A 12956-nucleotide genomic window follows, 5' to 3' on the forward strand; every position below is an offset into this window, starting at 1 on the left:
GTCATGTTTTCATATTAGTCAGAAAATGAAATTTCTTTGCCATTTTGAAAGCACACTTACTACTCTTTTTTTTGGCAAGTGATAAGTACTTTTACAATCTAACACATTTCTAATCCACTTTTCAGATTCTCAAAAAAGCACATGTCCAAACTGCTTTTTGAGACCAGCAACATGTGTAACCTGGGTGACTGACTACACTCCAGCAAGGGCAACCAGCCTTAGTGATGCTGAATGTATTTGCATTACTGACTGCAACCTCAAACCCCACTCGGTTGTGAATACTGTGCATGATTCCACAGGATAAGCAGCTGGGTGTGTGCTAAGAGTCTGCTTCTGCATATAAAAAATAGTTCCCCCTTTCCTACTAATGCAACTGTAAAATTTCCAGAGCAATACGCAATAAATCTCTGCCTGTAATTCCTCTTTGCACACAGAGTCTTGTTTTCATATTAGTCAGAAAACTAAATTTCTTTGCCAATTTGAAAGCACACTTACTACTCTTTTTTTTTGCCAATTGATAAGTACTTTTACAATCTAACACATTTCTAATCCACTTTTCAGATTCTCAAAAAAGCACATGTCCAAACTGCTTTTTGAGACCAGCAACATGTGTAACCTGGGTGACTGACTACACTCCAGCAAGGGCAACCAGCCTTAGTGATGATGAATGTATTTGCATTACTGACTGCAACCTCAAACCCCACTCGGTTGTGAATACTGTGCATGATTCCACAGGGTAAGCAGCTGGGTGTGTGCTAAGAGTCTGCTTCTGCATATAAAAAATAGTTCCCCCTTTCCTACTAATGCAACTGTAAAATTACCAGAGCAATACGCAATAAATCTCTGCCTGTAATTCCTCTTTGCACACAGAGTCATGTTTTCTTATTAGTCAGAAAACGAAATTTCTTTGCCAATTTGAAAGCACACTTACTACTCTTTTTTTTGGCAAATTGATAAGTACTTTTAAAGTCTGACACATTTTGAATCCACTTTTCAGATTCTTAAAAAAGCACATGTCCAAACAGCTTTTTGAGACCACCAACATGTGTAACCTGGGTGACTGACTACACTCCAGCAAGGGCAACCAGCCTTAGTGATACTGAATGTATTTGCATTACTGACTGCAACCTCAAACCCCACTCGGTTGTGAATACTGTGCATGATTCCACAGGATAAGCAGCTGGCTGTGTGCTAAGAGTCTGCTTCTGCAGAAAAAAAATAGTTCCCCCTTTCCTACTTATGCAACTGTAAAATTACCAGAGCAATACGCAATAAATCTCTGCATGTAATTCCTCTTTGCACACAGAGTCATGTTTTCATATTAGTCAGAAAATGAAATTTCTTTGCCAATTTGAAAGCACACTTACTACTCTTTTTTTGGGCAAGTGATAAGTACTTTTAAAGTCTGACACATTTTGAATCCACTTTTCAGATTCTCAAAAAAGCACATGTCCAAACAGCTTTTTGAGACCACCAACATGTGTAACCTGGGTGACTGAGTACACTCCAGCAAGGGCAACCAGCCTTAGTGATGCTGAATGTATTTGCATTACTGACTGCAACCTCAAACCCCACTCGGTTGTGAATACTGTGCATGATTCCACAGGATAAGCAGCTGGCTGTGTGCTAAGACTCTGCTTCTGCACAAAAAAATAGCTCCCCCTTTCCTACTAATGCAACTGTAAAATTACCAAAGCAATACACAATAAATCTCTGCCTGTAATTCCTCTTTGCACACAGAGTCATGTTTTCATATTAGTCAGAAAACGTAATTTCTTTGCCAATTTGAAAGCACACTTACTACTCTTTTTTTTGGCAAGTGATAAGTACTTTTACAGTCTGACACATTTTGAATCCACTTTTCAGATTCTTAAAAAAGCACATGTCCAAACAGCTTTTTGAGACCAGCAACATCTGTAACCTGGGTGACTGACTACACTCCAGCAAGGGCAACCAGCCTTAGTGATGCTGAATGTATTTGCATTACTGACTGCAACCTCAAACCCCACTCGGTTGTGAATACTGTGCATGATTCCACAGGATAAGCAGCTGGCTGTGTGCTAAGAGTCTGCTTCTGCATAAAAAAATAGCTCCCCCTTTCCATCTAATGCAAATGTAAAATCACCAGAGCAATACCAAACAGCTTTCTGAGACCAGCAACATGTGTAACCTGGGTGACTGACTACACTCCAGCAAGGGCAACCAGCCTTAGTGATGCTGAATGTATTTGCATTACTGACTGGAACCTCAAACCCTAAAAGTATTCCTTATTTATACCAGTACACCTTAATTTATGGTGAAAACATAGTCCATATTATTTTACATGTTCCTCACATTTAAATTTCTCCCAAAACACAAAATGATAAACACAACTTCAACAAAAGGAATTCCAATGCTATTATTCATTTCTTAATTTACCATATACATCCCCTCTCAAACTCTTAACTCACCTTTAAAATTAGTTAGTTGTGAAAGAAATGTGGCACTCAAACAGCAGATTATCAGAGCCAGGATCTCTGTTCTGTACACCTCTCTCCTCTCAGCAGAACCAGATAATGGCAAAGTTTCCCTCTCTTTTTCCACACATATACATGTTAGGTTCAAATCTCAGTGCTTCCCCCTTTTTTTCAAATGTAATCACACATTTCTATTGGATGAAAACCAACACTTTTCCAACTGTACCCTTCCCCCAACTTGACTTCAGCCTAGTACCCTTCCCCAAACGTGACTTCTGCCTGCTACCATAGCAACAGCTCATGGAACACTGCTGTCTACAGTCAGGTCAGAAGTTCACCACACAATGTTTCATTTTCAATGAGCAAGAGTGCTTGACTTTTCTAACCTAACAGCAAATCCATACTAATGTTCTTTGGTAACACATTTTTTCTGTACCAATACAAAACATGCTTCTATAAATTGACACACACAGCCTAGTTTTTAGTGTAGAATGGTATGAAACAGCCAATGAGTTCATTTTATTTAAAAAAAATATGTATGCCTCCATTTCCAAACTGTCTTTCATTTCATTTTCCCATTCTACTGAAATACACCTCCTGAGTGCATCCAGATCTCCTTTGAAGATGTTCACAGTGTGGATTGTAGGGCACAGCTATGTTTTCTGGAGTGAAAAGTTTGCAGAGAAAATAGGTATGGTGAGAGACCTTGCTTTGCCAAATGTAGACATTAAATGGATTGGTCAGAGAGGGTTAAAGTGGCACCAATTAATGCCATTGGTGAAATCCTTCATGCAAATCCAACACCCTGACCTCATAATAGTGCACTGTGGTGGCAATGACCTAGGCACTTTGACTGGGGTAGGTCTGGAAATGCTTATGAAGGAGACCTTTGCACAACTGTTTTCACTTTTCCCTAAAACTGCCTTTGTGTTTTCTAACATATGCCAAAGGCAAAAATGGAACTGGTCCAATCATTTTTGTCCACAGATTGACAAAGCAAGAAAGCACGTCAACAAATCTGTTTCTGCTTTCCTCCGTGACTATGGTATGGGTTCCATTTACCACAACAACTTGCGTTACGACATGCAAGACATTTATAGAGGAGATGGTGTACACTTCACTGATGAAGGGAACAGAGTCTTCCTCTTGAACCTTAGACTCTGCATCGGTACTTACTTGTAGGTACCACTAAAAAATCACTTAATAAACACAACGGCTCTTTTTAGAGCCCCCTAATATCTAAACACTTAAATCTGCATTTCATTTCATTTTTTATTTTTTTTTTCTACCGTACGCGTACGGTAAGCTTACCGTACGCGTACCCTGCGATTTTTTTTAAAATTAATAAATGTTTTTTTTGTACTTTTCTGTCCTTCTTTGACCCCCTTTCAAATGTTAGGGGGTCTGTAACTCTCTTCCTTGCCCCCTTTTCAACTTATCTTCCTTTTTTTTCTGAGTGAAACACACAAAATGGCGGCCGCCGCTTCCTGGTTTCGACCGATTCGAATGTTTACTAAGATCTAACAGCCAATCAGAATCGCGCTCGCGCACGTCACCGTACGCGTACGGTAAGCGCACCGTAAGCGCACCGTAAGCTGGCTCAGATATATATATTGATTTAAAGGCTATTTTCTCAGAATCTACTGAACAGATTTACACCAGACCTACAAAAGGCACTTCCTTGACCTGAGGACTACCTCTCTGCCAAATTTCAAGGAACTCTGTTCAGCCGTTCGGGCTGTAGCTGTGTCTAAAGGTCCTATGGAAAAATGCATGGGAAAAACGCGTTTTGGGACCCCCCTTTTATCTCAGCCCCCGCTTGACGAATCCCTCCGAGACTTTCAGGGTAGGAGCGGAGCGTAGCACCCCACCTATTTCGAAATTTTCGCGAGGATTCGTCGACCGGCGCCAAAGTTATTCCAAATAGAATGTTGCCGTTTTCCTATGGAAACAGGGTCCTAACTATAACTACCTACTGGCGACCGCCAGTAGGTAATATATATATATATATACATATATATATATATATATATATATACATATATATATATATTCACTGAAAAAAACATAGGTTTCAGGGGTGTTATAGTTAGCTGGTCACTTCACTTGTACAAAACTATAGAAATTCCTCCGTTATAGCTAGTTCTACTAACTATAACTCGCGCACCCGCAATCCACTGCTGGTGATGTCACATATTACATCATTCATGACATGGTCAGTGACATCACTGATGACATCACGGATGACATCTCAAATGACATCTCAAATGACATCACTGATGACATCATCCAGTGAATGTGGTTGGGTTTGTTATTTAAATATATATTATATATATAGCAATCTGCATTGATGAATGAGTGGATATATAAATATCTGGATGCAGAATTTATCAGCAGCGTGATTGGCTGTTTACTTGAGTAATTTATAGTGCCTCACTAAATATATTGGATAGTGACTGAACTGTGTGAATATTTGTGTCACTTTGTCAGCTGTTGTATAAACTGCTGCACCAGCTGGTTACTAGCTACGTGAATGTCTATATTAGTAATTGATTAGTTAACTGAGTATTTGTATGGGAGAGTGAATGCGTGTGTGGTTCGGTGGGGATGTATGACTGCCCAAAGATGTGTGAATAGTTGATTCAGTAGGTATATGCGGTTAAGACTGCATGTTATAACTGTTGTTTGGGTGAGTGAATATCTTCATGGGTGTGGTGATGAGCAAATATATCTCTCAATGGTACATGTCCAACAAAGTAGAAAAATAAAAGGCTGTGTATGTGACAGTTGTTGTATATAAATAAGTATACATAACACTCAGAGATTATATGAGTGACTGTATGGATAACTGTATACTTGTAATAGTGATTTTATAAAACACTAAGTATGAGTTACTATCTACATGAATAAGTAAAAGTGGTGTTTGTATAAGTGTGTAGCTGACTAAATGTAAGTATGATCCATTGTTTGCATAAGTGAGTAGGATGACTGCATAAGTTAATATGATCTGTGCTGGTGTGTAATGTCGATACAGGTGTTTAAGTATATTTGATAGTGTTCTATTAATCATTGTCAGCATGTATGAATGAATTTATAGGTAAGTGTTTAGATGTGTGTGTAGATCTAGGAATCACTGAGTGGGTTTTTAGAAACTTATATTGGGGTGTCATTGGATTCAAATATGGTACTCTGTATTTTACAGTGAGTGATGAAAGGTTATACTAGTGTATGATGAGGTATATCTGATTGTCACGTGGATGATGTCATCAGTGATGTCATCAGTGATGTCATTTGAGATGTCATCAGTGATGTCATCAGTGATGTCAATGACCATGTCATGAATGATTTAATAGGTGACATCATCAGCAGTGGATTGCAGACGCGCGAGTTATAGAACTAACTATAACGGAGGAATTTCTATGGTTTTCTATGAGTGAAATGTCCAGCTAACTATAACAACCCTGAAACTTATTGTTTTTTCAATGAATTTCTAAGGTTTTTTAAATGCTAATTCCTAACTATAACATACCTGAAACCTATGTTTTTTTCAGTGAACTTCAAAGGTTTTTTAAATGCTAATTCCTAACGATAACTCCCCTGAAACCTATGGTTTTTCAGTGAATTTCTAAGGTTTTTTAAATGCTAATTCCTAACTATAACGCCCCTGAAACCTGTGTTTTTTTCAGTGAATTTCAAAGGTTTTTTAAATGCTAATTTCTAACTATAACTTACCTGAAACCTATGTTTTTTTCAGTGAATTTCTAAGGTTTTTTAAAACCTAGTTCCTATCTATAACATATCTCTAACCTATGTTTTTTTACTGAATTTCATAGGTTTTTTAAATCATAATTTTTAACTGTATTAATTGTATTATTTATGTTTTTAAACTGTTTTATTTCATTTTTTAAACTTCTTTTCTTTACATATTTTTTTTCTAAATTACATTACATGTTTTTAATGTAAAAAAAATTGTAAATATTTTTCAAAATATTGTAACTATATTTTTTATTTTTTCATTTTATATTTTTTAAAATATATTGTTAATATTTTTTTATTTCAATTTTTTTTGGGAAGACGTGCACCCAATGCGTACCGTTCTCGAACAATGCGCTGAACCTAGCTGCCAATTTACGACTGTTGTTCAGGATCCACATAGGGTGTGCGATGGATACAAATTTTCCTGCGCGATTGCCATGCGACTCATACGTGACTTCAAGCGCATACGTGATGCATACGTTGTACGTTACTCGACGCTCGCGCACTTCCGCGTGACCTCATATACGTATTTGGCGCGGTGAGTGCGCGAGTCCCGCGAACATTTTTTATGTAAAAAAAGATATATATATGTATTTAATATAAATATTAAGGCAAGACATAATCTGAGCTACTCATAAAAATAATGTATTTTTACTTTTAATAAACCTATATTATTTTTTAATGCGATTTCGCGAAGTCGCACTGGGTGCGTGCTGCATATGAGCAGGGTGCGCGGACCCTATGTGACCTATTGAAAGACCCTACCCATTTCAATCATTCTTCTTAGACCTTCTTTGCAGGAGCATCTCTGTTCTTTCAAGAACCTTTTTTCGGCTAAGTTGACACTTAGTATTGATTTTTTTACTGACAAAATGGCTTCAGGACAGCAGTCATCACCTCAATCTCAGCATTCATCAGATGATGAATTTTTGGCTGAACCTCCACGCCCTGAGAGGTATACCTCTGTTGTGTGGAAATTATTTTAGTTTCCAGAGACAAAATAAGAACAATGCTACCAAAGTGACATGCAAAATCTGTCAAAGAGTGCTGTCACGTGGTGATCCGACAAAAAGTACTCATGCGGGATTGCAAACATGATGAAACATCTAAAGACTTTGCATCCTGTTAACCTGGCACATGAGGAGTGTTGAAGAATGCGAGTTCTTCCACCACCTGCAGCACCGAGTACTTCCAGGATGTTTTCCTCTGAAGAAGATCTGGACATATGTCCACAATTTGCAACCCTAAAAGTGCTCTGCATGAAGTGCAACAAATTACTGTGCTATGGAGAGTAGTCCATTGATTTAATTTGCCGGTTGCAAGAGAATCATTGGTGTTAGAGTTTTTTTTTCCCCCTGAAGTTCATTGTTTTGTTCCTCCAGTTCTGTTTTTTTCCGTTTTGAAGAAAAATTGTTTAGAAAATAAAAAAAAAAGAAGAAAAAAAAAGTTCTTGTCAGAACAAACTTCTCTGGTTAAAAAAGAACTATATTTGTATGATAGTGTGTGAAAGTTGAGATGAATGTATGTGTAGTGCATATTTGACTGGAAGAATGCATTAGTAGTGTATGGTGAATGTATAAGTGCAGAACTATGAGGAAGTGCTGCAGCATCACACAGTAAGTTCTTTAGCTGCAGTGTGCTGTGGTAATTCTGAAGCACAGGGATGCAACATATGTACATAAATATATTGCAAGTCTATGCTTCCCTCTACACTGCTGCTTAAACAGCAGCCATGTGGTGACACAGGCACCCTTGCACCATGGTGCAAGGATATCTGTGTCATTTGGAGTTTGTTTTTGTACAGGAAGACACATTTTCCTGCACAAAAACATTCAGTAAAGGCATTTTTCTCTTTCAATGTATGCTGAGCATTCTATCATATATTGAAAAAATGAGGAGAAATTAAAACAAATCTCCTTGCTGTGCCTTGCTACACCAATTGGAGGATGGTGCACCATTCTCACACATGTCCAGATTTATTATTTCTGATAAATCTGGAGATGTGTCTTGTTCTATGAATGTTCTGTGCAATCACGCACAGCAACACCTACAGAACGCCCTTTCAACACAAAGTGGTGTGTATGATGAAGATGTATTTATATGGAGAAGAAAAGGTACACAGAGTCCCTTTTCCTCTCTTTGTAAATATGAAAGAGTGTCTTGCGCTAAAAGTATGTTACAAAAAGTGACATATTTTTGACACAGGATGCTTCTAAAATTGCCCTATAAGTGCTTAGGGATTGGCAGACTATTACAATAACAACATTTTGGTAGTACATTGTTTTAAAAATAGCACGAGAATGATAGGAGCTAAGCACAGACTATTGTCTCCAAAGATGCTCAAAGAAGAATGATTGAAAAGATTGTGGTCCTTCAATAGGTAGAATGGGAAATATTATGAACCAGTCAAATCTTTTTTTTAGGTCACATGATATCCTATGACAAGGAGATTCCAAACCTTCATAGATATAAGCTGAAGACTGTATTAATACTTTAATGCTTTTTGTAGATCTTTTTGCAAAGTATATAAATACATTTTCTTGTACTAGGGTTAATGGCTAGGCCAATCCTTAACTATATGAGTAATACGTAGAGCAATTTCAGTACTGCAAATAGAGAACAAGATACATTTAAAAGTACTTACGTTTTGGCAAACCATGTCCCATTTCATACCTCTCTCCAATGCAAGTCCTTGACACTTTCTGCATATATCTGGTGGGTTACTTGGCCACAGGGACACTCAGTATTCATGTTAACTTTATCCTGTAACTTAAAACGCACACTGAGCATCTTTCCAGACATATCTACTCCATCCATCTCCCCTTTCTTCACCAGTGTGGAAACACGGCCCATTGTGCATATTAATACTTAGTTAAACTTACCTTCACATTAATTGAAAATAAAATGCAACACATTTTTTTCATTTGTTTTTTATAGTTTAAATTTCAGAACATTTCAAATGTTAGAATTAGTATCTGTGAAAGAGAAGAAAAATACAGTTATAATATATAATAATATATTTTTTACAACACAACATAATTTTAACATTTATTTTTTGCTGTTCTCAGAATAAATTGAATTTCACTACAAACAGTGATTTCAATCGTACTCATCACATAACAGCGGGCAAAAAAACCCCAATCAATTAGATTGTTTAAAAAACAAAAACTCTATCTAACATATCATATATCCAACTGTTTTTGAATATTCCACAAAAATTACATCCTCAATAACAAAGCATATAATACAAATCACCCATATGTAAAGTGCTTTCTTCTAAAAGAAATGTCTTACTTGAATATGAAAGAAATCAAATATGATAAACTATTACTCATACATCGTCAATAACAACCGATTTCATTCAAATCACATATATATTTAAAATGGTTCCTTCTAAGCAAATTTTTTTACTTGAATCTGAAAGTACTCAAATAATGATTCAATAAAGAATTGTTTTTATAATTTCTGTACACTGTAAATGAGGTTTAAAAAAATATATGCTGTGAGAATGTGCAACAAAAAGTCCATAATTCAATTGTATACCTTTCCTCAGGGCCAAATGATATTGCTGAAATCCTTTAAACTGAAATTGTCCAATAGTAATCATATTAAGACATTTTAAAATATCCCTAATACGCTGATTTATGTTCCTAAAACTTTGGCATTAAAAATATTAGGTAGGAATTTGGTAATTTGCGAGGCAAACGTTGTTTAAAATCCAAATGAGCATCATTACAATATGTCGATCCGTTATCACATTTTAAATACGCAGTGTAATGTCCAGATGTTGTAGAAGGACCATCATGGAAAATTATTGATACTGCTACAACAGTTCTTCCTTAAATTGATAGTTGACTTGCTACAATTTTTTTTATCAAAGTTTCCAATTTTCTTCCATCAGCTGTACAATGTTGCATCATTAAAATTATATATTGTCCATATCTTTGTATAAATAGTTTTGATAACATTTCTGAGTTGCATTGGCTACAGTCCATGTTCTGATTTGCTGCTTTAACTAGTTTGTAGAAAGACACTGATTTACAGTCTGGTGCTGTCAAATATATAAACATTTCAGTGTCTATTTCAGTGCTACATGTGAACATACAATTTTCACATTAATGTTCCCATTTATAACGAAGGCCAAAAAGATTTTCAATTTCTATGCCTTCATTTTCCAATACGGTAAGCATATACATTAGAAATTCCTGAGCATCTTGTTGGATATTCTGCGTAAATTGTGTTGAACCAGAACATATATCCAAAAGATTACGAATATCAGATACACTTTGCATTTTAGTTTTATCTGTTCTCAGTTTTTAATAAACAGAATGCAACAAGGAGCAAAATCTTTTTTCCCGATTCTCCTCAATTTGCTTTTGCAATCTTTCAAGAAAAAAAACAATATTGACCACTACATTAGCATAGCAGTTGATACAAGAAGTATTTTCAAACTGATAGCCAACAATCTCTTCTACAGTATCCTTTTTCTTTTTGCTTGCAATCTCAACATTATTATGGTTTTTTTCCTTCTCTATTACTTCACTACAGATATTCTCCTATCTTCTTTTTCGACCTACCACATGCTTTTCAAACACAGGATATTGCCCTAACTGTTCTTAACCTATTATACTCTTTTACACAGTTTGCATCTGCAGTTATCTTTGACTCATCAAAATCAATCAAAAACAAACCAGATAAACTTCTGACTCGCGACAAAGCAACATATGCCATACCCTCTTTAAACACGGTACTTCCAATATTCACCAAAGCACTGTCTACACTTAATCCTTGAGATTTACGAATAGTCACTCCATATGCCAAAGAAAGAGGAAACTGTTTTCTACGTACATACAAATCTTTAACAAGCAAAAAACAAGCAGAACAACAAGCAATTTGTTTTACTTCTTCAATCTGATCAAATTTAATTTTAAACATTCAATTCCATCTTTTTTTTGATAATTCACAAAATCAACAACTTTTCCCATTGCTCCATTCACTAACACTTTTTCAACATCCAAATTACGCCGCAAAATAACCCGACAGTTTACACATACATAAAATTCTTTTCTAAACCTGCAGTTTTAGAAATAGATTTTTCTAAAGAATCCAACTTTGTTTTCAATTTGTCCATCAAAATAATAGTGATACCTTCATGCTCTATTTTATCAATGGCTTCCATGTTTATTATTTGTTCATTTTCTAGCTTCAAAAGTTCTACATTGAAAATAGAGTACTCACTGTTGGCATTAAGCTGATTATAGAATTATTTTCTGCAACTTTTTTATATATTCTTTCAGGAAGTATATTTTCATTTGGAAACAAGTTTGTAAGTAGTCGACTTTGCAAAGCTTGTTTGCCATGTTCTGTCAGTACTCCAATTCTTATATCTTGAAAAATACTTCCATATTCAGCATCATTTGCCTGTCGCATATTTTTCGTGAGTTCTTTGTACTCAAAATATGACCAAATGTTAACATTTCCAACACTTCCCAAGGACTTTTTGGTGTCTTCATGTGCAAGTGTTTTAAATACTGGTTATCCTTTTACGGGAGTAAGTTGCAGTAGATCTCCAAAAACTATGACATATTTTCCTCCAAATAACACATCATACTCCGTTTTAAGAATTTGCTGCATTCTTAAATGCACAAAAGCAAGCATTAAGTTTGAGACCATGCTTACCTCATCAATAATCAGAAGTTTCATTTTATTCTAGTACTCTTGAAACTTCTAAAGAAGCTTCTCCAGATAGCTTGTGATATTCCAATTTGTTTTCATGCTCCACAGGTAGCATAAGTAAACGATGCAATGTAATTCCTTTAATGTTGTGTGCTGCCAACCCAGTTGGAGCAGTTACAACTCAAGACAAATGTGAGTCCGTTGTTTTCTGCAGATAACTGGTGATTACTTTAACTAAGAAACTTTTTCCTGTTCCAGCTTCTCCACTCACATACATTTTCATAGGATGAAATGAGGTGCATGTGCATTCTTTCTTTTCATGAAGAAATCCATGGTCAATCTGTTGTCTCACTTGCTGATATATTTCATTGTGTTCAACATTTAGGGGTCGATTCCGATTCCGGCCGCAAAACGAACCGACCGACATGGACCCGGACCGAATACCGACCGACATGGACCAGCGCCGTACAACCCATGCAGTACGATGCAACGCGTGTGAATTACAACCGACACGTACATAATACAAGCCGTATGACCGAGCCGTAGGGAAAATAGAGATCCGGCTGGAAAAACGACGCGATTTTCACCGACTGACCGACACGAACCCGGAATTAACCTGACCGACCCGCACCCGCGATGTACGATTAGCGCAGTATGATGCAATGTGTGTAAAACCAGACCGACTCGCACGGAGACCAAGCCGCACGATTGACATGCACAGACAACCGGGCACTCAAGCAATAGAGACTGCCGCGAACGGCGCATACCAAACACAGAACACAGGCAGCGTGAACGAGATGGAGAAGCCCGCACGAGACAACAGCAGCGTCCATTTCCATCACATGAACGTCTCCTTCATGCTTACAAAACACAAAGGAAAAAAGACAAAAAAAGGACCAAACAAGTAATGACAAAGCCAATAAATACCAAAATAAAAAAAATGGGACAAAGACACACCCACAACTCCAACTATATAAAGGACTACAATCACTACCATCATCCCTTGCAAACAGGAAACACAGCCAGCAGCAAACACCAGTACACAGCAACCATAGACACACTCACAGC

The sequence above is a fragment of the Triturus cristatus genome, chromosome 6 (assembly GCF_964204655.1).
Source record: "Triturus cristatus chromosome 6, aTriCri1.1, whole genome shotgun sequence".
Taxonomy (NCBI): Eukaryota; Metazoa; Chordata; class Amphibia; order Caudata; family Salamandridae; genus Triturus; species Triturus cristatus.